The 10,783-nt window shown below is 49.7% G+C and overlaps 1 protein-coding gene across 4 annotated transcripts in view; it reads right to left on the bottom strand.

Moving 5' to 3' along the window:
* The window catches only part of CEMIP (cell migration inducing hyaluronan binding protein), a 170,014-nt gene that overhangs the window by 83,646 nt on the left and 75,585 nt on the right, over positions 1–10,783 (bottom strand). The window lies entirely within an intron of this gene.

Below are 10,783 nucleotides of genomic sequence, written 5' to 3'. Positions count from 1 at the left end.
CAGTGGGTTAAGGATCTGGCATTGATGTGAGCTGTGGTGTAGGTCACAGATGCAGCTCGGATCTGGCGTTGCTGTGGCCGTGGTATAGGCTGGCAGCTGCAGCTCTGATTCAACCCCTAGCCTGGGAACCTCCATATGCTGCGGGTGCGGCCAAGAACAGAAAAGAAACAAGGAGGAGAAGGAGGTAGGGGGAGGGTTGGCTTAAGCTCCAAGGCAGGGAGTGAGATGGGACTCCAGGGTGATCTGGAATGAGTTTGGGACAGCCATCACTCTCCCTGTCACACTTGCACAGAGGCAACTGTCATTTCTCGAAAACCTAGAAAAGGCTCAGCTCAGAACAGCAGGACACTTTGGTGACCAGAAGCACAGGCTCCAGAGTCTTCCATCCCAGCTCTGCAGCTCACATTGGAGAAACCCACTGACCTCCTGGACCTCACTTTTTGTTTTGTTTTGTATTGTTTTATTTTTGTTTTTTGTCCTTTTAGGGCCACACCTGTGGCATATGGAGGTTCTCAGGCTAGAGGTCTAATCGGAGCTGTAGCTGCCGGCCTACGTCAGAGCCACAGCAACACCAGATCCAAGCCGCATCTGTGACCTATACCACAGCTCATGGCAACACTGGATCCTTAACCCACTGAGCGAGGCCAGGGATCGAACCCGCAACTTCATGGTTCCTAGTCAGATTCATTTCCACTGTACTATGATGGGAACTCTGAGGACCTCACTTTTTTAATCTATAAAACTAAAATAATGCTTCCTAAATTCCAAGAGCATTGTGAGGCTCAAAGGAGATGCCTTTACATGAGCAGAATATGGCTCTATGCCCGACCCAGGGTCAGGGCTCAAACTGTGGGAGCCACTGGTATGAAAGACCTGAGACACTGTGGATGAAGGAGCGTGGGATGTGAGCTCGGAGAACCTGGTTAGAGTTCCAACTCCAGCCCCCACCAGCTGTGTGACCTAAGACAAAATCATTCAACCTCTCTGTGCCCCAGTCTTCTCATTTTTAAAATGCAAACAGTGCTACTACTCATAACCAGGGGTTACTCTTCTAAGGGCCACCCGAGATGGGCTGGCTCTAAAAACGTTATCTCATCTATCCTGGTCTCTGGATTACGTCCTGTGGGAGGTACCGAGAAGAATCAGATACGACTCCCACCCCGTCCCTACCCCCGGCACCTCCATCCCTACCCCCACCCCCACCCCCAGTATCCTACTGGCCAGAGGAGAGAGAAAAGCACAAGGAACAATATGGCAGAATGACCGGCGGCCGTCTTCCTGGGCAAAGGGAGATGAAGAGATGATCACTGTCCAGATGTAACATGTCTGGACATTCCCTCTTTGCGTCACTGGGCAGAGCTCAGGGGAAATCTTTGATTTCAGCCTAATGGATCTGGGCCGCTTCTATTCCGATGACCCGCACATATACAGGCCACGAGTCTCCTGCTGAGATGGGGGGGCTTTGGAACAACCACGCCCTCATGAATTCTCTTGGACAGTTTGACTTACTTTTATGCCACTTCATGACAAGTCTGTTACACGCTGAATTATGTTCCCTCAAGATACCTATGATGCACTCTTTGCAACAGCCAAGACATGGAAACAACCTAACTGTCCATCGACAGAGGAGTGGCTAAAGAAGAGGTGGTACATATACACAATGGAATATGACTCAGCCCTTCAAAGGAACGAAATACCGGCATTTTTAGCAACATGGATGAACCTAGAAATCATCATGCTAAGTGAAGTCAATCAGACAGTGAGACACCAACAGCAAATGCTTTCGCTGACATGTGGAATCTGAAAAAAGGACAGAATGAACTTCTTTGCAGAACAGATACTGACTCACAGACTTTGAAAAACTTATGGTTTCCAAAGGAGACAGTTTGGGGGGTGAGGGGATGTGCTGGGGGTGTGGGATGGAAATCGTATCAAATTGGATTGTGATGATCATTGTACAGCTATAAATGTAATAAATTCATTGAATAATTGAAAAAAAGAGGGAGGAAAAAAACCATACCTATGCTACAGACTTAACCCCCTGGGCCCTCAGGATGAGAAGGGACCTTTCACGAGGTAATTACGGTAAAATGAAATTATATGGGTGAGTCCTAATCCAGTATGACTGATGTCCTTATGAAACAAGGAGATCAGGACAAGGACACAGAAGGAAGGCCATGAGGGGACACTGGAAGAAGATGCCATCTACAAGCCGAACAGAGAAGCCTTGGAAGAAACCTATGCCGTAGCTCACAGCAACACCAGATCCTCAATCCACTGAGCAAGGCCAGGGATCGAACCCACATCTTCGCGGAGACTATGTTGGGTCCTCAACCCACTGAGCCCCAACGTGAACTCCCGATCCTGGACTTCCCGCCTCCAGAACAGTGAGAAAATAAACTTCTGTTGTTTAAGCCACCCAGCCTGTGGTACCCTATACACAACAGCATCCTTGAGTAATTCAAATAATCTTTCTGAAGTTCACAGGTTTCTCACCCTCAATGATGATAATGACAATCACAGCAAACACCCACACAGCCTTTTCTAGGTGGCAGGCACTGCTTTATGCACTTTTCATATACCAACGGATTCAGTCATTCATAGCTGGGGATGGAAGGTAGGGGTGTGAATCTCCAGTTTACAGACAGGGCAAACTGAGGCGCGAAGGGTCCAACTTGCCCAGGGCACACAGTTGGCAGGTGGCAAAGTTCAAAGTCTGCTCCCTCCTCCAGAAACTGGGCTTCTGACTCCGAAAAATTAAATCATTTGCAAAGTCATCGCAAACGATGAGAATGTTGGTGCTGGTAGGATACTAGACAACCAGCACTTCTCCAACTCTGCTGGGCAGAGACCTCCCCCCGCCACTCAACAGTGGCCTAAAATGCTGATTCTGATTTAATAAGTGTGGGCTGGGGCCTGGGGTGCTGCGGAGGGTCACAGAGATAGTAGGTGGCACACTCAGGGTCTGAATGCAGGAGGTCTGGCTCCGGAGTCCATGCTCCATAAAACAGAAACAATAACACCACCCCCACGGAGCTCCCGGCCGGGCACAGAGGGAGGAGGGAATGTTTGATTCATGCCATTGTCAACAGATTAATGATCCTGAAAGCAAGCTGGGGTGAAGTTAGGGGAAGGTGGCAGGAATCTCCGTCCAGCTCTCTCGCAGTCAGGAAAGCCTTGGTGTCCCCTTTCTTTACGACCTGGGTTTCTCCTTCACAGGCTCTAAAATCCAGCCATGGCTCCTGGAGGGCTTAATGGGGCTGATGCAGGCCGGGTTACCTGCACAGGTGTGACTCAGATCCTTTTCTGGATAAGAAGCCACAGGTCCATCTCAGTGGCTATGAGAAAACCATGGCAACAGGAAGGCAGAGCCCCAAGATCTCGTTCCCTCTGGATAGAAAGCTCCTCCAACCAACTACAAAAAGTCCTTTAGAACATTCCCTGCAGGAGCCCTGCCCTCCTCCCTGGACCACCTGCTACTTATCCCAGCCCAGGCCCAGCTGCCTGCTGGCAGAGGAATGCACATCTCAATCAACTGGTCTTGATGCAGCATCCTCAGCATCCCCAGGGAGAAGAAGGATGCAGGAGAAAGGGCAGCCCAAACTTCCTCCTGATGACAGGAGAACACAGAAAAAGTCCCGACTCTGGGGAGCCCTTTCTCAGTGTGGGGCTGCTATGCTAGGGACCCCAGGGAACAGAAGCCATGCCCACCTCCTCAGAGAGAAGCATTCAGAAGAGTCTCTGCTTCTGCCAACCAGAGCATCTCCCAGGGAACCCCCCATAGTACATGGTCCTCTGGCAGGAGCTATTACCTCCTGTAGGAAAGACACCTGCCCAGACCTCTCTCCCTGCTGTAAAGACCAAGGATGTGCAAAGCCTGGTCTCTTCTCCAGAAACTGTGCTCCTAATTCCTCAAAACTAAGCAACTTGCCAGTTAGTGTCAGGCACACAGAACGTAAGAGCTGATGGCAATAAGAGAGCCTTTCCAGCTGGCCCTTGGCTGTGCACCTGAACCACCCAGGGAACTTCTTAAAATGCAGATTCTCCTCTGCAGGTCGGGGGTGGGGTCTGACTGCATTTCCAACCAGCTCCAAGGAGGCTGCTGCTTGCGGCGCGGTGGGCCATGCTTTGAGTAGCAAGGACCTAGTACAACCCCATCTTCCCTGTTTTATAGATGGGCAAACTGAGGCCCATAGAGCAGAAGAGTGGTGCTCATATCAAGCAGGAGCAGTAAATGGAAATCTGAACCAGTGTCTGATAGGAGAACTACCATCTGATTCCAAATTATGGACCATGCATCCCCTTCCCTGCCATCCTTTTTGCTTGGGAGGAAGGCGGGGGAGGGGGAAGCCTGGGCCCATCTCTTCCTGCCCCTGTTTCAATTGAGGCATCACTTTAGGTCATAATTTGGATAGGAAACACTTGCCCCAGGAACCCTACATACTTCTGTAGAGTCTCTCTCTTTTTTTTTTTTTTTTTTTTTTTTTTTGCTTTTTAGGGCCGCATCCGTGGCATATGGAAGTTCCCAGGCTAGGGATCCAACTGGGGCTACAGCTGCCAGCCTATGCCACAGCTACAGCAACACCAGATCCAAGCCGCATCTGCGACCTACACCACAGCTCACGGCAACACCGGATCCTTAACCCACTGAGCGAGGTCAGGGATCAGACCTTCAACCTCATGGTTACTAGTCGCATTCGTTTCCAAAGCGCCACAACAGGAACTCCTCCATAGAGTCTTAAATCATCTGCCCCAAGCAAATATCGCCTTTGATAGGGGAAATCCTCAGTGGGGAGCCACCTGCAGAGCCTTAGAGAAGAAATGCTGCCATTCTACGTGGTAAGAGAAATTCACCATTACAGACCTCCCCAAGCATATTCGCGCAAACCCTGTGAGGTCCTTCTGTACCATCAGATCCACATCTCTCATCTCACCAATGGATCACTTCCTGGGGCTGGCAGGGTCAGAGCTCTCACCCATCACAGTGGGGAGGAAGGCAGCTCTGAAGCACTGTTTCCCCTCCCATTCACGCTATACATGTGGTCTTAGCATCCCAGGAGTGGGCACTGAGCTGGCCCTGGTGGAGAAGGGAGGTAAGATCCCGCCTTCAAAGTGATGCCCCGGTCCCATCATCTACTGCATCAGGCACCACCGTCTAAATGATGAGCCTGATGCTCCCAACAAACCAGATGTTTGCTAATGAAGAGTTAACTTCCAATCACTGGCTTGAGGTTTAACACTGGAGTAAACAATTTAGCCACAATGACATGTCTAACTTGTCTTTTTGTTTACAGCTATGCTGTCCAATACGGTAGCTGCTAGTCCCATGTGGCTATGGACATTTAAATTTAATTAAAGTCAGATGCAATTAAAAACCCTTATGGGGTTATGGAGTTCCCCTTGTGGCTCTGCGGAAATGAATCCAACTAGTATCCATGAGGATGCAGATTGGATCCCTGGCCTCGCTCAGTGGATTAACAATTCAGTGTTGCCGTGAGCCGTGGTGTAGATCCCGGATGCGGCTCAGATCCCGCTTTGCTGTGGCAGTGGTGTAGGCCGGCAGCTGTAGCTCTGATTCAACCCCTGGCCTGGGAATGTCCATATGCCTCAGGTGTGGCCCTAAAAAGCAAATACATAAATGAATAAAATAAAAACCCAGTTCCTCTGTCATACTAGATACATTTCAAGTCCTCCATAGCTGTTGGTGGCTAGCGGCTACCATGTTTGGCATGCAGATCTGGAACATTCCATCACTGTAGAAACTTCTGTTAAATGGCTCAGATTCAGAGCCTCAGTACTCAGAGTGGTTTAGAAGATCAAACAGGAGTTTCTAGCAAGTTCAGAGCAAGGGTTCTCATCATGGTCTCCCTGAACCCACTTGTTAGAAACGCAGAGTCTCAGCCCCACTCCAGACCTACCGACTCGCTAACTCAGAACCCAGGGGGCTGGCGCAGCGATCTGTGCTTTAATAGGCCCTCTGGTGATTCTGATGTTGGTCAAGTTTGAGAATCACTAGTTCAGAGAGTCAATTCAGTCCAAAAAGAGACACTTGTCAACCATCCCTTAAATGTCAGCCTCCTAAATACTTGACCGTCGCTCAGCATGCAGGCTGTGTCCCAAGACCCGAATTTAAGTCTCAGATCTCCCACTTAAGGGTGAACTTGGCCTTTCACTTAAGAGTCTAAGCCTCAGTCTCCTCAGCTGTAAAATGGGAGACTCGCTGCAGCTGCCTTCTAGGGCTCCTGCATGGGATGGAATGATCCATGTGATGTGGGTGACACAGCGAGTGGCCCACTGGGCTGAAGGTACCACAAGGTTAGTTTATCACCACCATCCCCGTTCACTGCCTGAGGCAGCTAATCATCAGCGTGGCCAACAAGGCTGAGATTTTTAGCTTCTTGCGCTGACAAGTTGGCAGTGCTGTGTCATCCGCTGAGAGGTACCGTTAAGCAATGGATGCTTTCTCAAAAGTTGGCATAGAGGGCTTTACATAGGAAACCTGCCCCAATGGGGCAATGTGTTTATGGAGAAAAAATGGGGGAAAACATCCACAAACTTGACCTAATGGAAGCCCCACCCTACGCTCTGGGCAACGATTCTGCCTGGACACTGTGAAGCGTGGCAGACATGGCAGGCCAGAGTCTTGGGTCCTGAAAGAGTCAGCTTTCCTATTAAAAAGAGTCCAGAGGCGGTGGGGGAGATTGCGGCCACCTCCGAGGCCCAGGGGGCAAGCTGGAGCACATCTTTTAGGTGGGCAGTTTGGTTCACCGCTTTACTCCAAGAGGGCTTGGCTTGTCCCTAACGTTCAAGCGAAACAGAGCTCTCAGAAGAGATGAGGAGGGAAGGTTTTGGGGGGGGTTGTTTTTGGTGTGTTTTTTTTGTCTTCTTTTTTTTTTTTTTTTTTTTTTTTTTGTCTTTTTGCCTTTTCTAGGGCTGCACCTGCGGCATATGGAGGTTCCCAGGCTAGGGGTCGAATCGGAGCTGTAGCCAGCGGCCTACACCACAGCCACAGCAACGTGGGATCCGAGCCGCGTCTACAACCTACACCACAGCTCATGGCAACACCGGATCCCTAACCCATTGAGCAAGGCCAGGGATTGAACCCGCAACCTCATGGTTCCTAGTCGGATTCATTAACCATTGAGCCACGACGGGAACTCCTGTTTTTGTTTTTTAATGACTTACTAATACATCCCAGGATTGAATTGTTGCTCTTCTTGGGGGAGTCCATGGATGAACACACAACACCTGCTGGGCAAGGGGCAGCTGTCAGGAAGGTGGTGCAGGGGAGGAGGAAACTATGCCACTGGGCAAACGCGGTGAGGCCCATCAGAGCCCTTCAGCCCGGCAGCCGGCGACTGAAAAGTCAGGTGATGCCCAGAGCAGCCCCATCACAGAGTTCAGTGACCCGCAAAGGGAAGCCTGTCCCTAGACTGAGTCAGAACTTAGAGCTGCCCAAGTCAAACCCTGGGCTACACACCTTCCTGGCGGGTTATGTGTGCTCTGCTAGCTGGATGAGTGACTGCAGCAATAAACACTTCATCAATTATGTTTTTTCACTGAAAATACGACCATCAGCAGTGGGCTTGGCACTTCTCCTGGCCTGAAGTTGACCAATGTGTGCCCACTTGTTTCTGAGGCTCCAGAAAGATTTCTGCCCTGGGCCCCTCCTGAACGCCTCCTGGGGTATCTGCTGACCCCTCTAATCCATCCTCCACACTGCGGGGGGTCCGACCTAACAGGATCACAAACAGATTCATTCCAAATGACAGAAAATCGGGGCTCCATAAGACAGAGGGTGCAGCCAGTGCCGAAGAACGGCAGAGACAAGCAGAGCACAGGGTCCTGTTCCTTAAGCATCTTTGGTGCAAAGTCAAGGAGGTTGGACTTTACCCTGAAAGCCTGAGGGGCCAGTGGCAGAGCAGAAGAGTCAGGGAAACATGTGTATTTTATAAAGATGCTGCTGGCAGGGGCGGAGGGGAGGGATGGGAGAGGATGGGGTTGCAGCTCAGAGGACTCTGCCTGAGTTGGATTAATTCAACACGTATGTATTGAGTGCTAACTGGATGCTGGTTCTAGGCACTGGGCCACAGAGGCTCAGAAAAAGACCCTGCCCTGGGTTAGGTGGGGCTGGGGGAGAGTAGCAAAAGAATAAAGAACAAATCAACGCATCCTGTATGTGTCTGATGGTATCAAGAATGATGAAGGTAAATCAAGCAGGTGAGGTGGGAAGAAGCGGCTATTTTGTGGGGGTGGATAGGGATGTTCTTGCTGAGAAGGTGACATATGAGCAGAGAGCTGAAGGGAGGGACAGGGCAGGGTGCCATGGGGATATCCAAGCATAGGGACCCAGCAGGTGAAGGATGCCAGGTGGGAGCAGGAGGCCAGGTACTAGAGCTGAGAGGGGAGGGCAGAGGATGGCAGGGGGACCTCACAGCTAGGGTGGGAGTGATGAGAAAAACCACGCCTCTCATCACGGCAGGACCCACATGGCTCAGCACTTCATCAGTTATCCAATCAGGTGGGTTTTGCTTTAAAAGGACCTACTAGATAGTACAAGGAACTACAGTCAGTATTTTGGGATCACCTATAATGGAAAACAATATGAAAAAGAAACAAAAATATATATATATGTATAACTAAGTCACTTTGCTGTACATCTGAAATGAACATAACATTGCAAGTCAACTATATTTCAATTAAAAATTAAAAAACATAAAAACCAAACACCGCTACTGGATGGCATTGTATTCGCTGGGGTGCATACTGCTTTAAATGGACATAGACTGCTCTCATCCTGGCAATTGGCTTCAACACAAACAGCCGATGGTGACTGGTAGTGACACTTGCAGGCACTGTGCCTAGGTCATTGTGGACTGCACGGGCCCCACTTACACCTGTTGTCAAGATTCTGGTGCCCAGGAGGAAGAAAGTCATGTGACAGAGTCTAAAAAGGCTGCCTTCAGCAACATGGGTGGAACTAGAGACGCTCATACTAAGTGAAGTCAGTCAGAAAGAGAAAGACAAATACCATACGAGATCACTTATATCTGGAGTCTAATATACGGCACAAACAAATCTTTCCACAGAAAAGAAACTCATGGACTTGGACCATAGACTTGTGGTTGCCAAGGGGGAGGGGGAGGGAGTGGGATGGACTGGGAGTCTGGGGTTAATAGATGCAAACTATTGCATTTGGCATAGATAAGCAATGAGATCCTGCTGTATAGCACAGGGGAACTCTAGTCACTTGTGATGGAACATGATAGAGGATAATGTGAGAAAAAGGATGTGTGTGTGTGTGTGTGTGTGTGTGTGTGTGTGTGTGTGGCTGGGTCACTTTGCTTACAGTAGAAATTGACAGAACACTGTAAACAAACTATAATGGAAAAAATAAAACTCATTAAAAATAAATAAATAAAATAAAAAGGCTGCCTTCCAGCTGAGTGGGCCACTCGGCACACGCCTGGAGAGAGGAGAGATGGTCTCAAAACCACAGGGCCGTGAAAAATACTACCTATTATTAGAGTGGTTCTGAAGAGGTTCTGTTCTGTGTATTCAAACTATCTGTATCATAGAGCTGGGGTTCTAAGGCACCCACTTTCTGACTTAAAGAAAAGAAAGGAGGGATGGAAGGAGGATGGGAGGCAGGGAGGGAAAGAGAGAGAGTCCTTTCAGAAGCATGCAGATCACACCCCCACCCCCAGGGCTTCTGATGCTGCGGGTCTGAGCAGGTCCCCAGTGAGCCACATTGGCACACACCCCTGATTCCCAGGATGACTCTAATGCAGGCAGTGCCCGTTCAGAGGCCTGGGTTGAGACCTGTGTTTAGACTAGGAGAGACCCACCACTGCAATCTGGCACCTGGATCGTGAACAAGAGGCACCCTTCAAACTGGAAATAAGGCTGCCTAGGGGCAAAGGCCCTCCGACCCAGGCAAAGTGCTCCTGCCCCTGAGCCGACTGTTTTCAAGAGAGGTGGGTTCCTGACCCAAATTCACCAAAGGTGATGAAGCTGAGTTTTTCCCAAGGGGAGAATCAGTCTTGAAGACAGGTGGGAGAATGGGCTATCTTCCAATGGAATGAGACAAAGGGAGAACTTGATGAGGGCAGGACAAAGAAAATTCCAGGAAACATGAAACCTGGATCTTTAGAACCCAAGTGGACCTCTGTGGGTCTTGCCTGCCTGCTTCCCTTTTCCTACCTGGAGCACCTCACTCTTTCCTTGGCAACTAGCTCTCCCTCACTCTCCATCCCTGGGCCCAAGTGGGGCTAAACCACCCAACCTTGGCTCCCAGGGAATGTGTGACCCAACCTGGCCAATGGCTATATTCCATTCTCTGGCTGTTGCGATTGGTTCAAGGACAGTCACACGACCCAAGACAAAGGGGACGTGGAACTTTTAGGAAAGCTGGTTCGCATCCCACTGTGCCTGGCAAGCCCGGAGTTGCCTGTGTGCTGGGAGAGCCTGCCTGGTATGAAGCTTGTAAAGGGGAAGGCAGAGCCCAGAGATGGAGGGAGACAACACTTGAGCACCCAGATCCAACTCTGCCTGAAGCTGGTACTACCCCTGGACTTTTCAACTACCTGGGCCAATACAGCTCTTATTGGTTTAAGCCAGTGTGAGTTGTGTCTATGAGAACATGCCTCACTAAAAAGGGCAAGATGAAAGTTAGTTCTTAGAAGCCTTTTTGCTCTCATAAAATGTCCATTTTAATCATGAGGCCTTATATTACTTTATTGGGAAAAGAGACTTCCTTTCTCCAACTGTCATGTGTCCCCAG

Source organism: Sus scrofa, chromosome 7 (genome assembly GCF_000003025.6).
Source record: "Sus scrofa isolate TJ Tabasco breed Duroc chromosome 7, Sscrofa11.1, whole genome shotgun sequence".
In the NCBI taxonomy this organism is placed as follows: Eukaryota; Metazoa; Chordata; class Mammalia; order Artiodactyla; family Suidae; genus Sus; species Sus scrofa.
The sequence above is the reverse complement of the archived record's forward strand: the minus strand, read 5'-3'. Positions and strand labels throughout refer to the sequence as shown.